We start from the raw sequence: 17310 nt of genomic DNA on the forward strand, positions 1-17310 counted from the left end.
TGTTTTAATTGTTAATATGGAACCCTTCCACCACGTAAATGCTTCAAGTTTTGATTTAACATTTAGTATATTTTACTAAATTGTCTGTGAGTAAGCATTTTAGTGCCGAAAATAGACGAAAATATACAAAATTTTTCTTTCTCGTGAATGAAAATTTATTTTAACAACAATAGCGTATCGATTACATATTGATTATTCATTAAATAATAACATCTCTCTCGGATAGTGTCAATATATGAATTTACATAGAATAAATATGCAATTTTCATGACACGGTTACAAAAAGCAGTCAATGAGGAAGAGCAATGTTGCTTGCAAAGATCTCACGCATATCGGTCGATACGCGATCGAGGGCATTTGTTTTCTTTAGTTCTATTTTTCTATTTTGGAATTTTTTCTATACCTCAAATGTCTAGTTTGAGTGTTGTTTCGAGTGTATAAAAACAGTTTTTGTACAAATTTTATTTAAAAAAGAGCCGTCCATTTTTTTGGTGAATCGATCTTTCTGTTGAAATTTCGATTTTTGTCTAAAGCTACTGCTTTAGTTGTCCAAGTCGAGTGATTTACTGGTGTAAAATGGGTAAGCCCTGAAAAATCCAAAAACAGCTTTAATGCATAGCCAACGAAAACTGAGGGATGTAGATAAAAGCCTGTAAAAAAACAAGGGCTAGGGAAGAGGGAGAGTTACATACAGGAGACGCCCTAGCCGGTGGAATGGGGGGTGAGGCTTGTTGTCATATGTGGAGGTGGAGTGGGACTTGAAGATGGTGAGGGGGTGGCGTTGGGGGTCAAGGCTCGGGAAGACTAAGCCCCCCCTTGTCTGCATCGAGAATCTCCCGGGGACGACTGCAAGAGGCCTCGTGAAGGGTCAACATGCTGAGAGGACCTTATCTTCGAGTTTGCGTTTCCCTTGAAAACGAGAAAAGACCAAAGAAGGTTTTGAATTTTAACTGAAAGCCTTTGTTGACTGGAGTCCTGGCTGTGCATCAACTCACCCAAGAATAGCAGGGATAATTTGACCGGAAAACGAGAGTCGACGGTGAAAATAAGGAACAGATTTCGGACGTCTCCAACCACTTTTCCCATTCAATGGGCCAGTCTTTTCTTTTCGCACCGGGTGAACGTGACAGCTATGATATTTAATGGTTCCGTACATTCTATTAAGTTGCTAAAAATTCATTAATAATGTAAGAGTACTGTTGTCGAATCTTTCTGGTCGGGAACTTTTACGTCGTTTAAGATTTTTATATTCATGCACAATTACATTATGTCCTGCTAGCCACTTTAAGGGATTTTGGCAGGTGGTGTTAACAAGTCACCAGCATGCATTAGAGTACGCAAATTGGCACCACATTACCACAAAGAAAATATGCGAAAATATAAACACGGTGTGCGCATTGGAAGGTATCCAGCGACATTCTATCGTTGAAACCATGGTACGTATTAAATTATCAATGTGGAACTTACAAAGTGAATTTTCGTTTCTTACATACCTACGGTGAGTTTCGGATCTGGAACTGTAGCCTGAATCAAGTTATTCAGCGGCAAAGAACTGAAACTTCATGATTCATAAGCTGCGGTTGGACATGTGGTTGTAGCGTGCATTTTAAACAATAGACCAGCAGTGCCAACCTGCTTGTTCCGCAGCAAAGTTGACTCCGCTGCGCTACCGATCGCTGCCTAGTCGCCTGTCGCTGTGGCGCATTTGCCTTTCATAGTGTTCCTCCTGTTGCTGGTTGTAAGATTTTTGCAAAGGAGAACCACTGCAGTGGTCAGATAGGAATTGATTGCGGTTTGTCTCCCGTTTTGACATTCCAAGGCCAGAAAATTCTAGAGATCCGGAAGGACAAACGTTTGCCAAAAACGCTGCGAAGTTAGCATCAAGATCTCCCGATTAAATTCATTCGCTATCTCATCTTTGGCTGTTGAAGGGAGTAGATAGGGTGGGGATGGCGCCTGCCGTCGCCTCTACTGTCGCGGTGCCTATTGTTCTCTGATAATATACAGACTCCCTGGAGACTCTTCAACCTCCCTCTCTGCTTAACCCTTTAGCGCCCAATGTTGCTTTTAAGCTAGATGTATTTCAAGGACCTGAAATTCAAAGGGAATGCATGTTAATTATGCAGATTTAATTCTGCTCGAAAGCTGTATCTTCGGAGTTATTATTCACGCCACAAAATGATGCTTGGTTTAAAAATTTCGCTTTGATAGGGGAGAATAAAATGAGGTATGCAGTACGATTTTAATTTTTCGCTGACATCCTGGTAGTTAGAATGGCTCTCAGTAGTGAGATGTCGGAATATCAAAATTTCAAAGTATATTTCGATTATTGGTTTTCTTCCCTTCAACTTGCAATAGCTCTAAATGAAAGAGAAATATTACCCAAGCCTAGGCAGAATTCGCTGTGATAGAATGCTGTCCTAAGAGGCTATCATCACGTCATCTGGAAGACGAAGTTAAAACTAATGAATTAAAAATAATTTTAATGTCGACTTAGTCCAATTATTTTATTGAAAAGCTTTTGTTGATCAATATTTTGCGGCTCAGTGCATTTTACTCCTGCATCAGTGCAAATAAGACACTTCATGCATGATTGGGTTTTAAAGGGTTAATTACGCTCTCTTATGCCTTGCTGCTTATCAATGAGTCATTGCGTTTGTTAATGACGCTTTTAGCAATACATTACTAAGGTGTAACGCATAAAATGTCTTAGCTTCCCATTCATAGCATCTCAATAATCCAATCAATCCAAGCAAACCATACTTGTGAACAAAATGTTTAACATCGTTTTACATTGTCCTGCCGAAATCTCGATGAGAATTAGTCGATTATTAGTGGATTAGTAGATTACTGAGGATATTGTATCGCTGATAATTTATCTTATCGCTAGTAGTTACTTTCAAGTCACGCGGACTATTTCAATATAATTTACACCAAAGATAAAATTCACTGTATGAAACCCGTTAACTTGTCAGTGTTCAAGCCCAGAGTGGTAGTTTAACAGATTAGATGATTCTGGATCAAATACCCGCAAGGTCATTTCTTTAAATTTAATCAAAAATTTCGAAAATCAATAATACTGCCGATTTTAGAGTAACATTCTAATGGAAAAAATATGTATGTCTGATTCATAAAGTCACAAACACGCGCGCGAGCAAATACAATTTCTCAAAAGGAAAAACTCCAAATATACGCATTTTCGATTTTGTTTTTTTATAATTTCTCATCTAAAGGTTTACCCCAAAATCTCTAATTTTACTACGTGACGTTTTTTATCTCTAAACTTTATAAAATTGAAGTTATTCATGAAAAACTTTAGTCGTTGCATTATGGAGACGTTAGGTTAACCTTGGTAGGGACTTAGTTCGTCGATCCTTGGCCGCATAATAAAAACCTGTGGAACACCCAAACTTTCGTCAGTGACCATGCTGCCCGTCACAAGATTCCAAAAAAATTACTCCATCTCCCCTAAAGTTGGACGTTATGTGACTAAATTGGCCATTAGCAAAAAAACTGATTCACCTGCCATTATTTCATCTCAATAAATAATATTTTAATTGTCAATTGGTGAATATCAACTGAAAATAAGCACGAAGAAAACCAAGATATTAGTATGCAGCAGAAGAGAAGAAGTCAAGACTAGCATTAAAATAGGGAAGCAAAAACTGATAGGGGTGGATGATTTCAGTTATTTGGGAAGCAAGATAACTAGTGACGGGAGAAGTAAGAAAGAAATTATCAGCAGAATAGCCCAGGCGAAGAGAGCATTCCACCAAAAGAGAGACCTGCTTACAGCGGGAAACTTAAATATGGAAGTAAAGAAACAATTTATAAGAACCTACATTTGGAGTATGCTCCTATACGGAATTGAGGCATGGACAATGACCGCAGCGGAGAAAGCAAGGATAGAGGCCTTTGAAATGTGGTGCTACAGAAGAATGATGAAGATCAAATGGATCGACCGAGTTAGTAACGACGAAGTCCTAAGAAGAGTAGGAGAGAAGAGAAACCTTAATATGAAGACGGAACAACCTTATAGGCCACATCTTGAGACATGATGGCCTGATGAAGACAATCGTCGAGGTACAAGTGGAAGACAAGAACGGAAAAGGAAGACCTCGAGCAAAATACAAGGAACAAGTAAAGAAGGATGTGAAAGAGATGAAAAACGTAGGTATGAAAAGATTAGCTGATAGGTGAACTGAGTGGAGAGCTGCGTCAAACCAATGCTAGGATTGTTGGCCAGTGATGATGATGAACATAGGATTGGTGACTAGCAATTACAGAGAGTTCCGCCGTTTCCTCAATCGTTAGATGTTCGTAGCTAACCTGGAAGACTATTAGTGAATAAAAGATCCCCGGAAACCTTCGAGTTTCATCGTTTTTCCGGCAAGTGATTTCACGAGCGTGGAGTTTCGAAATAGTTCATTTATAATTCTTATTGACTCGTAACTATCCCCTTAATCTTATCGATGAGTCGCTTGCGCAAAGACGCAGCCAGTCATCCGACTTTATCAGGCTTTTTTTTTCATCCGAGGGATTAGTCACCGAGTTGTTGAAAGGCGAACGGAACATTTCATGTGCTGTCGAAGGCATATTACGATGGCTTCGATAAGAAGCACCCTAAAAATAATCTTGGTTCAAGAGTGCTCGTTTTTTTGGGTCGTAAAATGTCAGAAGAAGATGAGTTCACGTGGCTTCAAAAATTAAACCTGTCCGTCTCAATGTGCTGGAATTCGTCATTCTCTGAGAGGCGTCTTTGACTCGAGGACAGAGCTAATGCCAATGGTTTTCGTCACTTTGAAAGCGGAGACTTCCGTGCGTGCGTAAAACCGAATGGAGCTTCCAGACTTGTTCAGGAGAGGGCATGCCACGTGCCTGATTGTTCTCGATTGGCGAAGAATTATTTGCTTAAAAAACTCGTCCTATCATCTTGAAATTTTCAGAGTATACAAAGTAGACCCTTGTCAGACCTTAGCAATATCTCACACTTGAAAATATCTCCCTTTATCTTCTCGGATGAATGTTTTTTTTGTGCTTGCGAAACAATCAAATATTTAAAAAAAATTCACTTCGAAACCTCCACTGCATAAACGCTCAACAACCGCCCACCGAATCAAATCCGCTCATCTAGATTGCCCTTATAGTACCGGATATCGACTTTATATTGTTGGAAAATTTCAAGATGATAGCGAAAGGGAGATTGTCTGATGTCGTTGAAAGTGTTGAAAATCCACCCTATGGGCCTGGGTTCCAATCCCGGCGGTGACGGAGATTTTTCGGAGACAGCCCGATACTTATTTGAGTGCTTTGAGGAGAGCACTTCAAGCACAGCACTCGATCCGTCGGACAGGACGTCCACCCGCAGTCCACGTGGCACCTTTCATAATGAGTAGGTTAATGCCTGCGCCGAATTCTCTCCACCCTCCCCTATCCGTACCGTAGCTGTAGCTCGCATTCTCCAAATACCATACGAAACTAGATGACAAATGTCTGGAAAGAAGAATACGTCACCACAGAAGATGAAATACGGCCTATGGATAGGGAAAGATGCATCCTGATGGTTTGTAGCCTCAGAGATAAAGATTGTGACAAGAATGCTATTATCTTTAAATTTTGAAGCCAACCAGAGTAGACCGTAGTCACCACGTGCCTGTGTCTCTTTTTCATAATCATCTGTCTATCTATCCACAAAATACCCTGCGAGATACCTCTGGGGTGTTTGGCAGGGGGTGACAAATCACCAACATGCAGCATGCAAGAGGACCGCAACATGCACACCGCACGGTCATAGAAATATCACGCACACTAGCAAAATATACATGCTTATTCATAAAAAACTTGCTAATGGTTAGCAATTCCTAGAGAAAATACATGTAATGTTAGAACTATGAAAAAACATGTAATGAGTTATCCTAGGGAGCGACACCATTAATCCTATCAATTGAGACAACGTTGCTATCCTTAATTGTACGAGGGAAGAATGACATTTGAAATCTCTCTGTTTTGCAGTACATTTCTTATATTTTATTCTCATTATCGCGTCTACAATAGTACGATGGTAAACGAAGGATATGATTCACGTCGTCTGAGAAAATATCTTCTTCGAATTTCCTAAGTAAGTTAAGCCTATACTTCGATCTACGCTCCTGTAAAGATTCCCATCCTAACTCGTGTAACATACTTGAAACGCTGCACTTTTTGTCGTATACATAATATATTTTAGTAATTTTCTCATATGTATTTTTTATATTCGAGGCATAGGCAAATGTTTAATAGAGTTTATTCTGCTAACCCTGAAAATTTCCAGATTATAAGGATGATGAAGATTATTACATCACCTCTTCGAGGAAAACTTTTAAGGAGTGGACATTTTCCCGTACCATATTATGAGAAGGTGCGAGCGGTACAAAATGTGGAGTCGTATCATTGAGTGGGAACTGGAGACGGCCTTTAGATGATAGCATAGTGGTCGGCTAGACTTTTTCGAAAACGCGTTGACAGATACGAAATAGGCGTCATTTTCTGCAGAACTATTTCCACTTTGAAATAAGCTCCCAAGATAAATATGATCGTCTGGCTGAGGATATCAGGCACAAAAATTTTACAGTAGAAATATCATAGTTTTTTCGATTTGTTATAGAAAAAATGGGCTAGCTCCAATGCATGCTGTACTGTTTTCTTCTAAATGTTCTAATGCGGAACTCCCGAAAGCCATCGTAGACTTTACGTTTGGCGGTTATTGGAAGTTGATACTTACAGTCTGATGTCTGCCAGTAACCAAAATGTTTTTGTAACTCCTTGGTGATGTAATTCAAAAAGTCATACAATGCAACAATAGCCCATCGTAAAGAATAGGTTACATAATAATTAAACTATTAACTTGGTATGTCTAATGCGTAGAAGTGAGTTTGCAAAAGATGCGTCAAATATACACATAAAAACCAATGGAGTTTGCATTTTATTGTTAATATTGGTAAAAATAAAATGTAAAAACATGGAAAAATGGATTTTTAAGACAATGCTTGTGACTAAATGTTTAAAAATAAATTTCCTACATGAAATCAGAATTTGATCCAGCATAATTATGTAAATGTTCAATCTAGAATGTACAAACACATGTTACGTGGTTTTTGCTAATATTTTTAGAGCGTTTGTAGTAAAAACTCGAAATGCATTCGTTTTTTCCTTACGATGGCTGTGATAATGGAATGATGACTTAATTAACATTTCGCTCTGTTTTTGTGCAAATAATGCCAATCGCTGCCTTTATTTTCCGACATGGCTAACTGTCAAAGCTGCGAGCCCCCATCTACCCCAGCTATCCAACCCTTAGACCACATGGAATTCATTGTCTGCCTTCGGTAGACACTCGTGCTTGTGAGTATGGCGTAGGCGTCTTGCATTCGTAAACGGAGGAGAGGCAAGGTCAAGAAGATATTTTTTGTGCCGATAGCGAGCCGGAAGAGGGCCTTGTTGTGGCCCCCTGGTGGCCGGGAGAGGAAGGAAGTGAGTTCCGGGGCGGGAGGGGGGGGGAAGCGGGCATGTAGATTAGGACGAGGGGGAGGGGTCAGTGGTGATACAGCCGGTTGAGTGGTGGGTGTTTTTTGGAAAGGGAAAGTGAGGGGCATGGCGTTTGGAGTGCAAGAGGAAACAGCAAACGGATATTTTTGAAGCTTCCTGAAAGTGAACTCTATTTCCGCAACGGATATTACAACGACGCTCGCTCATGACCCGGTCCGTAATCGTTATTCCTTTCCCTTACATTCCAGCCATAGAAGCAGCACTTTCCCTTCAAGTTGGACTGTTTTCCGATTCTGTTGCGGGGCCGTGTTAAGGAGGCGGTGTTAAGGCCGTTTTACACGGGGCAGGGGCACGGTTAGAGCTGAATTAATTTCTAAAATGGCGTGGCATTGCGCGAATGCATGAACGAAATTAGAACAGGGGCTATTTTGACGTCTCGCATCCACGCATTCTCGCATGTGTTCTAGCAATTCACCGCTTTACACGACGCAATTTTGATTGCGCTTTCGCACGTACGTCAGATTGCGCAATTCCGTGTACCGTGTAAAACGGCCTTTAGGGAACAACCCCTGTAATTCCTTGAAAAATAGTAATGATGGTATTTATTCTCAGATCCTTTTTAAACACGTCAGTATTGCAACCTCTGAATCAAAAAGGGAAATACGTTTAATTAAAGTGAAACTATTATTACTAAAATTATCAGCAACAGTTTTCATTTTTCACATGCAGTGCCTAATTCCAATGCTCAATAAAATGTACAATTTAAAGGCACAACGAAGAATGAAATTTACGATACCAATACAACATGAAATATAAAGTAAATCTTTACATTCAGTGAAATATATTGTAAATTTATCCGTTGGAGCCTTCGTCCATAACCGTCTCAAATCATCAGTCCTTGCAACTTCGGCACCTTTGTACGAGCCGAGACCTGAATTTATAGTAATGGAATTAACGGGGGTTAACCTTTCAAAACTGCTATTGTTAGTCGTATATCGACCTCCAAAGGTCGGCCACATCTCTGATATCGAAAATGTATTTATTAAATTTAGTCCTACCTTTAATAACATTGTAATTGTTGGAGACTTTAATGCTGACATGTTGCGTGATAACTATTACAGCGCATTTCTACGTGACTTTATATACTCAAACGATCTGTATTTGCTTCCCTTGGACGCCACCCACCATACCGAAAACAGTCACACTCTCCTCGATCTCTGTATTGTTGATTCGCAAGATAAGATTTCCTCCTTCAGTCAGTCCCCTGTTCCTTTTCTCTCGGCCCATGACAAGATCACCGTGACATACAAATTTACTGCACCTAAATGATTCTATCCACTCTTGTATTCCGTTCAAATAAAAATTTCGATACCGATAACTTTCAGAGAGAATTGTCTGAAACAGATTGGAGAAAAGTGCTAGAATCCACCAACGTTGACTTGAAAGTGGAACGCTTCAATCTAACATTTTTAACTTGTCTTGATCGGCACGCTCCAAAACGAACGATCCAACTTAAAAGACCGATAGTTCCGTGGATTACACCTGAGTTGAAGGCACAAATGAAAGTGAGAGATAGACTGAGAATCAACTCCATTCGAACCAAAAATAATGCCATATATCAACTATTCATAAGGCAACGCAATCTCGTTAAGCGATTGGTGATCAAGTCAAAACAACAGCATTATACTAGTATTCTCTCCAACCTCACGAATTCAAACGACCTTTGGCGCGAGCTTAGGAATCTCGGTCTAGTAAGGCAGAGTAATAAAAGTTCAGTTCTCGGGCTATCATTAGATACCATGAATGAGTACTTTGCATCATGTGGCTCCCCCCTGCCAAACGGGAATGATGCCCATACTCCTAACATCCAATCTATTGAAACTTTTGTTCCGTTCAATGACTCAAACTTTTACTTTAACTATATAACCCCTCATGTCTTGCATAATGTCCTACGAAACACTAAATCAAATTCTGTTGGAATTGATGATATTTCGGTGAAATACCTTAAAGCCTCACCTTCATCCGTGATTCCAGCCTTACTTGATATCTTCAACTCGTCTCTTATGTCTAGCACATTTCCTGCAGTTTGGAAATCATCTTTGATTCGACCGATCTGTAAAGTTAAGACTCCCACTTCTCCAGGAGATTATCGACCCATATCTATCCTCTGCGCCGCCTCAAAATGTCTAGAAAAGATAGTCTATTCACAGGTAGTAGATCATCTAACCGCTAATCAGTTATTAGACCCATTCCAGTCTGGTTTTCGAAAGAACTACTCCACACAGACAGCCTTGATTAAAGTTACTGAAGATATAAGGTTTGCTATTGATAAAAAGATGGTGACAATATTGGTCTTGTTTGACTTTAGTAAGGCTTTTGATAGCGTGAACCATGCTCTTCTCCTACAAAAAATGAAAAATCTCAAATTTTCAAGTTCATCCCTTAACTGGTTCCATTCCTACCTATTTGGACGTCGTCAATCTGTCAAAGATTCCAAAGGAGACTTATCTAACTGGGTAACAACATCTAGGGGTGTTCCACAAGGTTCCGTTCTAGGGCCACTTTTGTTCTCGTTGTATATCAAAGATCTTCCAAATTGTATTGATCACTGCAAATACATGATCTATGCAGATGATTTGCAGATCTATTGCCATTGCTTTCCAAACAAACTCGGTGATACCATCAATAAGGTTAACGAGGACGTATCTGCTATTACATCTTGGTCTAAGCTAAATTTCCTCGTGTTAAACTCTATAAAAACTAAATCCATTATCATTGGCAATAGCAAGATAGTATCGCATTTAAATATCGCAGAACTGCCAATGATAATGGTTGAAGAAGTAAGCATACCGTTCTGTAACAGTGTGAAAAATTTGGGGCTGACATTAACCAACAATCTTTCATGGAAAGAACACACGATGAGGATATCCAACAAAATAAATACAATTCTACATCAATTAAAAATCCATAGAAATTTACTGCCACTTCAGCTAAAAAAGAAACTAGTCACTGCACTCATTCTCCCTCACTTAGACTACTGTAGTCTTGTGTATAATGATTTAACAGAGGAATTGAATATCAAACAACAACGTCTGTTGAACACCTGTGTGAGATTCATTTTTAACTTACGGCGAGACGAACATATCACACCATATTTTAAAAAACTGTCCTGGTTCGACCTTAAAACAAGGAGAAAATATAGCATGGCTTGTTTTATATTTAATCTATTTGAACATGGTAACCCTCTGTATTTAAAGGACCTTTTTCTCCCCAGTTGCAAAAACACTACTGTTGTTACAAGACAAGACCCCTGTTTTCTGTATGCTCCACAGTTCCGCACAGCTACAGTGCAGAAGTCATTTACTGTTGTTGCCGCAAAGCTGTGGAACGGCTTGCCGAAATATGTTAAAGACAGTGCCTCACTGGAAATGTTTAAGAAAAGGGTTGTCAACCACCTACTATCTTGCTATCCATAAACAGTGATCATATAATTTAATAACCATTCATCTCCTCATTTATGTGACCTATACTTATTGTTGTGTTAGAAGTAGTAATCTAGTTTTTGTTCATTTGTAACCTAAATTTCCTTTTTTTTAAAGAGTGTTTCATTTATTTTTGGTATGTTTAATGTTCATTTCTCCGCTAGAAAAAAAAAAATTCTTTTCCAGTTTTACAATGTCAATTTATGTTTACTATACTATGCTGTATACTATGTATATCTTTACTATGTTGACCGTACTGCTCACCATATTCATGATTTGTATGTTCCAAAGGAGTTATAACTCCTAGAGCAATAAATATGTTTATTATTATTATTATTATTATTACAATCCAGTGCAATTTATGTTTTAATTAATATCATTAATCGATGAACCATCTTTTATTTTTTAACTTAATTGGGTAATTTGTATACAACTCATAACTTAATTTTATAGCAAATCATTCCATCTAAAGAGAAAAGTTGTGATTTAAGAATGTTTTCTTGAAACGACCGATCTGCTGTAATCCACTCTTGAACGAAGAAAATATTCTGAGCACATCTTTAAAAGATACACTCTTTTTAGGAGAAACATTGGATTCTAAATAATTCGTTTATGTATTACTAAAGATTCACAATGCTGTGTCAATTTAAGAATAATGATATTAAAAGTTAAAAAGGTCTATTTTTGCTATTTTCATGAGGTTACTGCAGGAAAAATGCAAAAAAAATTTTGCGCCTAACAAAAACTACCTACTGTATTAGCTCAGGCATCCATATTTCGGCGTCGTAAGTTTTTATATTTAATAGATAGATAAACTTAGGAAAGGAAGTGGATCTATTTATATTTAAAACATTTACATACGTTGGTATCTATAATACCTAATTATGATATGGTTGTACTAATAGCATACAGTTCATAAGCAAAGGAAACAAAATGAAGTTTAAATAAGAGTCTCGGCGACCAGGGACCTTGGGCGGTGAGTGTATTGGGCCAACTCTTTCACGAGGGCGTCCTTATCCGCGACGCATTTCGGCTCGTCCATGACGCACTCGGACAAACAAGGGGTGGGGGGTGCGATAATGGGGAGGGAGAGGTGGTCAGCCAATCAGGCGCTCTCCTCCGCTCAAATTTCTTTTATGGGAGTGGATCCGTGTTTATCAATGAGGACTTAACCAAATTGGCTGGTGGCTGGTATAGGTATGCAAGTCTTGGTCACGTATTCTACCGGTGCGTTGAAATAAATAGACTAAAACTTTATTGATCTAGATCTACCGGGTATCGTTCCAACCATCACCACGGTGTGTGGCAGGTATTCACAAGCCCTCGTTGGTTTTCCAAAATGCTAACTGTTGTCCACGAAACCAAAAAATTCAATATCTTATTCAGCTGTCCTCGTGCTCGTACTAACGTCACGGTGAAATTCCGTGTTCACACCAACAGGGTGGTTTCCTTTTATTTTTTTATTGCTTAAATCGAATATCATTATTACCGGAGAAAGTATTTTACGCTTTTAGATTTTTAAATGACGATATCTATTTTTCGCGATTAAATGAAAAGTGAAAAATTTCAAGCGCAAGAAAACGCGACGGCTAAGTATGAATGCTGGGAAAAGCCCGTGTGACGTCTGGCTGCTGCTGTGTGAGGCCACTTAGGTGCGAGACTATGAACGCCGCTACGATGGAGGCTGCTTGCTGCCGAGCATGGCGGTAGCGTAGAGTACCCTTCTATCAGATAGCGCTTGGCTTAGTAAATATGGATTACTAATACCCTTTCAAATGAAGAAAACTTTCCGGCCATAGGCAATTTAAATAGGTGATTATTAAGACATGTTTCCCTGAGCTCTGTGCCTCATGCATGCATTGGTAATCTCAGACGATGTAAAACTCCTATCTACTCGTATAGAAACTAGGTCCCTGTGACGTCACGTGGAGTGGCATCGCTTGGGCACCCATCTGGCCTTTTTCAAATGAGGCTAAAATTGGCCATTAAAATTTGTCTGAACTGGCATTTCTAAAACTAAATAATTTGTATATTGTTAATACATTAATGGTGGTTAACGAATCGCAATCAATGCCTTTCGATTTCTTTGATTATGGAAACTACCCTATTAATCACTTCACTACCCTCGAGGTAATCAATTAATTAATTTGCAATCAATTTACAGCAACTCCAGCTGTCTGAAGCGTTTCCTCATGTTTTCTATTGTTGAAGATGAGTAGTGTGATCAGAGTTTGCCTTGTGGATTGGTTGAATTTAGGAAGTCAAGGTTCTTGCCACAGATCTCAGCCGAATTGAGATGACAGCTAGCTACGAATCGCGGCACAACTTTTGTCTCACTTCTATTTTACGTAGTGTGCGCCCCCGGGAAGCAATGCTGGTCGATAAAAATACTAGTCACGGCTTATCCACTGGGGAGACTTTTTTGGCATGACCAGCCTCGGCCGGAAAAATAGACACCAATATGCACGTGTTGACACCAATATGAACGCATGCCACGCACCTGGTCACACTCCCTCGTGCCTGTGCAGAGCGTGATGACCTCGTGATAGCGTTTAGGGATAGGATTCAAAGAGTCCCAGGTTCAATTCCCAGTAAAATCTTCGCAAATCCTTAAATCTGGCTTTTAAGAGTCGATCCACTCTTTATTTTTCAAATTCCTTGGCATATTTTGAAATGTTTTGGCATCATATTGTGGCATCTAGCGTTACCCTTAACCTCGCTGAATCTAAGAAAGTATCTTCAATGCTAGAAGATGTTATACCTATTTACCTCCCAAGACAATATAGCTGCCTTTGTTCTCTTATCTTGTCTGAAACTTTTATCCTGTCTAAAATAGTAACCATATGGATTTTTGCGATGTATATGAATATAGTATCTATGCTAATTACTTACTTTATGGATAAATTCTGCAAGATAAACTTTCTGAGATCCATGGAATAAAACTCATGATATATTAATAGTTATAAATATTTAAAGAGCTAATATATATTTGAACATTTTGCAATCTTGGACTTGGAACAGGAAACTTCGCTAATATTTTACTTAAATAATTATTTATCACGTGATTTGGGTTTTTATACGACGCTTTACAAAAGTGCGTTATCTAACCGAAATATATTATCCAAAATTTGATTGAAATCAGGGAAATGAGCACGTGCACTTGCTTGCCGTTGTTCCACATAAAAATTTCCATTTCGCGACCTGGGGGTGGTGAGGCATCGAAATCCACAGGTACTGTTAATAAATTAAAAAGTGCATAATAGAATAAATTAGAAAAGGTAATTAAAAGGTCTCTGGCCGTTTAAAGAATCAAGCTTCCCCTTGTTCATTACAGGGAATATTTGGTATCACTGATTCAAAAACAGTTCAAGGATTCTCATTTTTGTACGAAATGTTTTATGAAATCTTGTAGTAATATAATCTTTTTTCAAATTCAGTTTGATGAATTCATTGTACTTCTCGCCTGAGGATGACGCAGTGCGTCGAAAACGCGGTCGTGATTAAATAATATTTATGTGGAAAAACAAAGTTCATTTTCATTCATCACGAGTAAATTGCACAAAATGACGCCTCAAACCACGAACTTGTCTCTATGCTTTCAAAATAGCATTTTTGTTGCAATGGTAAGAAAACAGGCACTCCATATTTACACTAATTAGTGATTAAAAAGATCTTCTAACATCAGGAAGAGTAAACAAATAAGTAAGGAAATAATTTATCAGCGCTGACATTTGGAAAGCATAGAGACAAGTTTACTTAGACTTAACGTTTGCTTGCCATCGGAAGTGAGGCGTGGGCAAAGGCAGCAGTGGAAATATCGGGGAAGGAGGTTTTCGGAATGTGGTGCAACAGAAGAATGATGAGGATCAAATGGATCGACAGAGTAATTAACGAGAAAGTCCTAATAGGGGTAGGGTAGAGGAGAAGCCTTATGAAAACCTTGATATGTATACGAAATAAAGTTATATTCAACATATTGAGGAATAATGGCCTGATGGAAACGATCCTCGAGGGGCAAATATATGGCAAGATTGTGAAAGGAAGACCTTCAATAAAAAATATGGAGTATGCAAAGAATGATGTGAAAGAGAAGAAATACGTAGATGTCAATAGATTAACTGGTGGGAGAATTGAGTGGAGATCTACGTCAAACCAATCCTAGGATCGTTGACCACTGATCATGACAGTGACATTGGTTATCAGCAATGTTTTTAACCGTTTTCCAAGCATTACAATGCCTGTAATAGTTATTATGTTGCGTAGAACTCTTGTGCTAGCATTAAAAATCGTAATTGAGCAGAAAAAATTAAGGTTTTATTTGTAGGTTCAAGTAGACAGGAACCAATATCATTTTCACAAATAGGTACTCATTATTTCCACGATTTGTTTGTGGATCACCAATCATATCAGAGTAATAAACCATCGCCATTATTATATATTCTCAGTGAACAAGTGACAGTTAGGGCTTGGGTTTTTGTGCTGAATGACAAAGTCCCATCCTAGACATTGTCTTATCTCTAGGAGAAAACAATGATGAGAGTTTATCAACTGATGTATTGTTCTGCCACCTTGAAAACGTTCTTTGTTTCGTTGGTGAAGTGCAAGGCTTCTGGGTTATTGATCATTTCAAAAATATATTCCCCAATCTCCTCGTTGATAATATCGAGACATTTTGTGGAGATTAAATCTCATTGAAAGATATAATCGGCGAGAGCAATATTATCACATGAATACTATCTTTCTGTGATACTCAGAGGGCATCCAGGTGCTATACTATAAACATTTTGAATGGGTGTCGATTTCACCACCACACCTAAAAATACTCATTGCAATGGCCAATTAAAATTGCTAAAGTCAATTATAATTGAAATGATTGTCTCAGAATCAAGTCTTTCGATTGGCAAAGCAACCATTGTGAGGGAGGAAAATGCGTATCAACCCATCCGAGGACAGGATTAGCGATGGAAAAATCGATTAATATTATATTTTAAAATCGAGTTTTAAATGCCAAATATCGTGGTAATAGACATTGAGCCTTTATCTTCGAGTTTCGATCCAAACTCGATTTTTCAACTTCGATCTTGACTATTTCGATTGATATCATCGTCATTAGCGTCACATCCTATGATAACGCCATTCGTCCAATGTGAAAGAATTTCTCCAAGGCCGTAAAAATTGGAAAGCACGCCCACAATCATCGATATAGCATCTCATTCAGATGAGCAATCTTTAAAATTTAAGTGAAGCCGAATGGTTCGAAGCGGTGGTCCCAAAAATTTAAAGTCCGTGCCTATGTACATTTTTTCTACTAATAATTCACGAATGTATTCTAAGTAGCTTTTTAAGGATTTTTTCTGTATTTCAAATTGTATTTTGAGTGTTTTTATGCGCACAATACAAATTTTTTTGTTAAAACTGTTTTCATTTAAAGAACCGTAAATTTTTTCCATTCATCGATATTTCCGTTCAATTTCCTGTTTCTGTCGACAAGTCGAGCTTTTCATCTCGATTTAATATCAATTGCTAGAAAAATCGATTTTGACCGTCATGTTTCTATCACAAGACAGGACCGTTGTTGCTGCATTCATCTGGCATTACTAATAATAAAAGAACTGTACACACCATCAGTGGCGTTACCGGGTCAACCGAAAAACCTGTTTCGGAGACATCAATTCCTACTTTAATTGGGTTTAGAAAATAATTTTTAATAATAGAACCTTTAAATTTCATTTCAGCTATTCAGCTTCTATTCCTATTTTTTTATATTCGAATCTCTCTTCGCATTTTATCTAATGGACTGTTGCGCGGTCTGAAGGCCACTTTACACGGTACACGGAATGCGCAATCTGACGTGCGTGCGAAGGCGCAATCGAAATTGCGTCATGTATAGCGGTGAATTGCTAGAACACATGCGAGAATGCGTGGATGCGAGACGGCAAAATAGCCCCTGCTCTAATTTCGTTCATGCATTCGCGCAATTCCACGCCATTTTAGAAATTAATGCAGCTCTAACCTGCGCTATTCCGTGCCCCGAGTAAAACGGCCTTTAACACTATCATTCCCGACCAATCCTTGCACCCTATTATGCCCGAGTGGGTCAATTTGACCCAATGTGACCATGTTTGCATATTTAACTCAAAATACTTAATTCCTTCCCAGTTTATTTATTAATATTGTTTATAAAGCATTTGGGAGGCTAGTAGAAAATTTATTAGACGAAAAATGTTAAAATTGTTGTTGTTTCAAACAATTTCTATGGTGATATGGGAAACTAGCTTTCTCATGTAAAACGGCCTTTACAGAA

The sequence above is a fragment of the Ischnura elegans genome, chromosome 2 (assembly GCF_921293095.1).
Source record: "Ischnura elegans chromosome 2, ioIscEleg1.1, whole genome shotgun sequence".
Taxonomy (NCBI): Eukaryota; Metazoa; Arthropoda; class Insecta; order Odonata; family Coenagrionidae; genus Ischnura; species Ischnura elegans.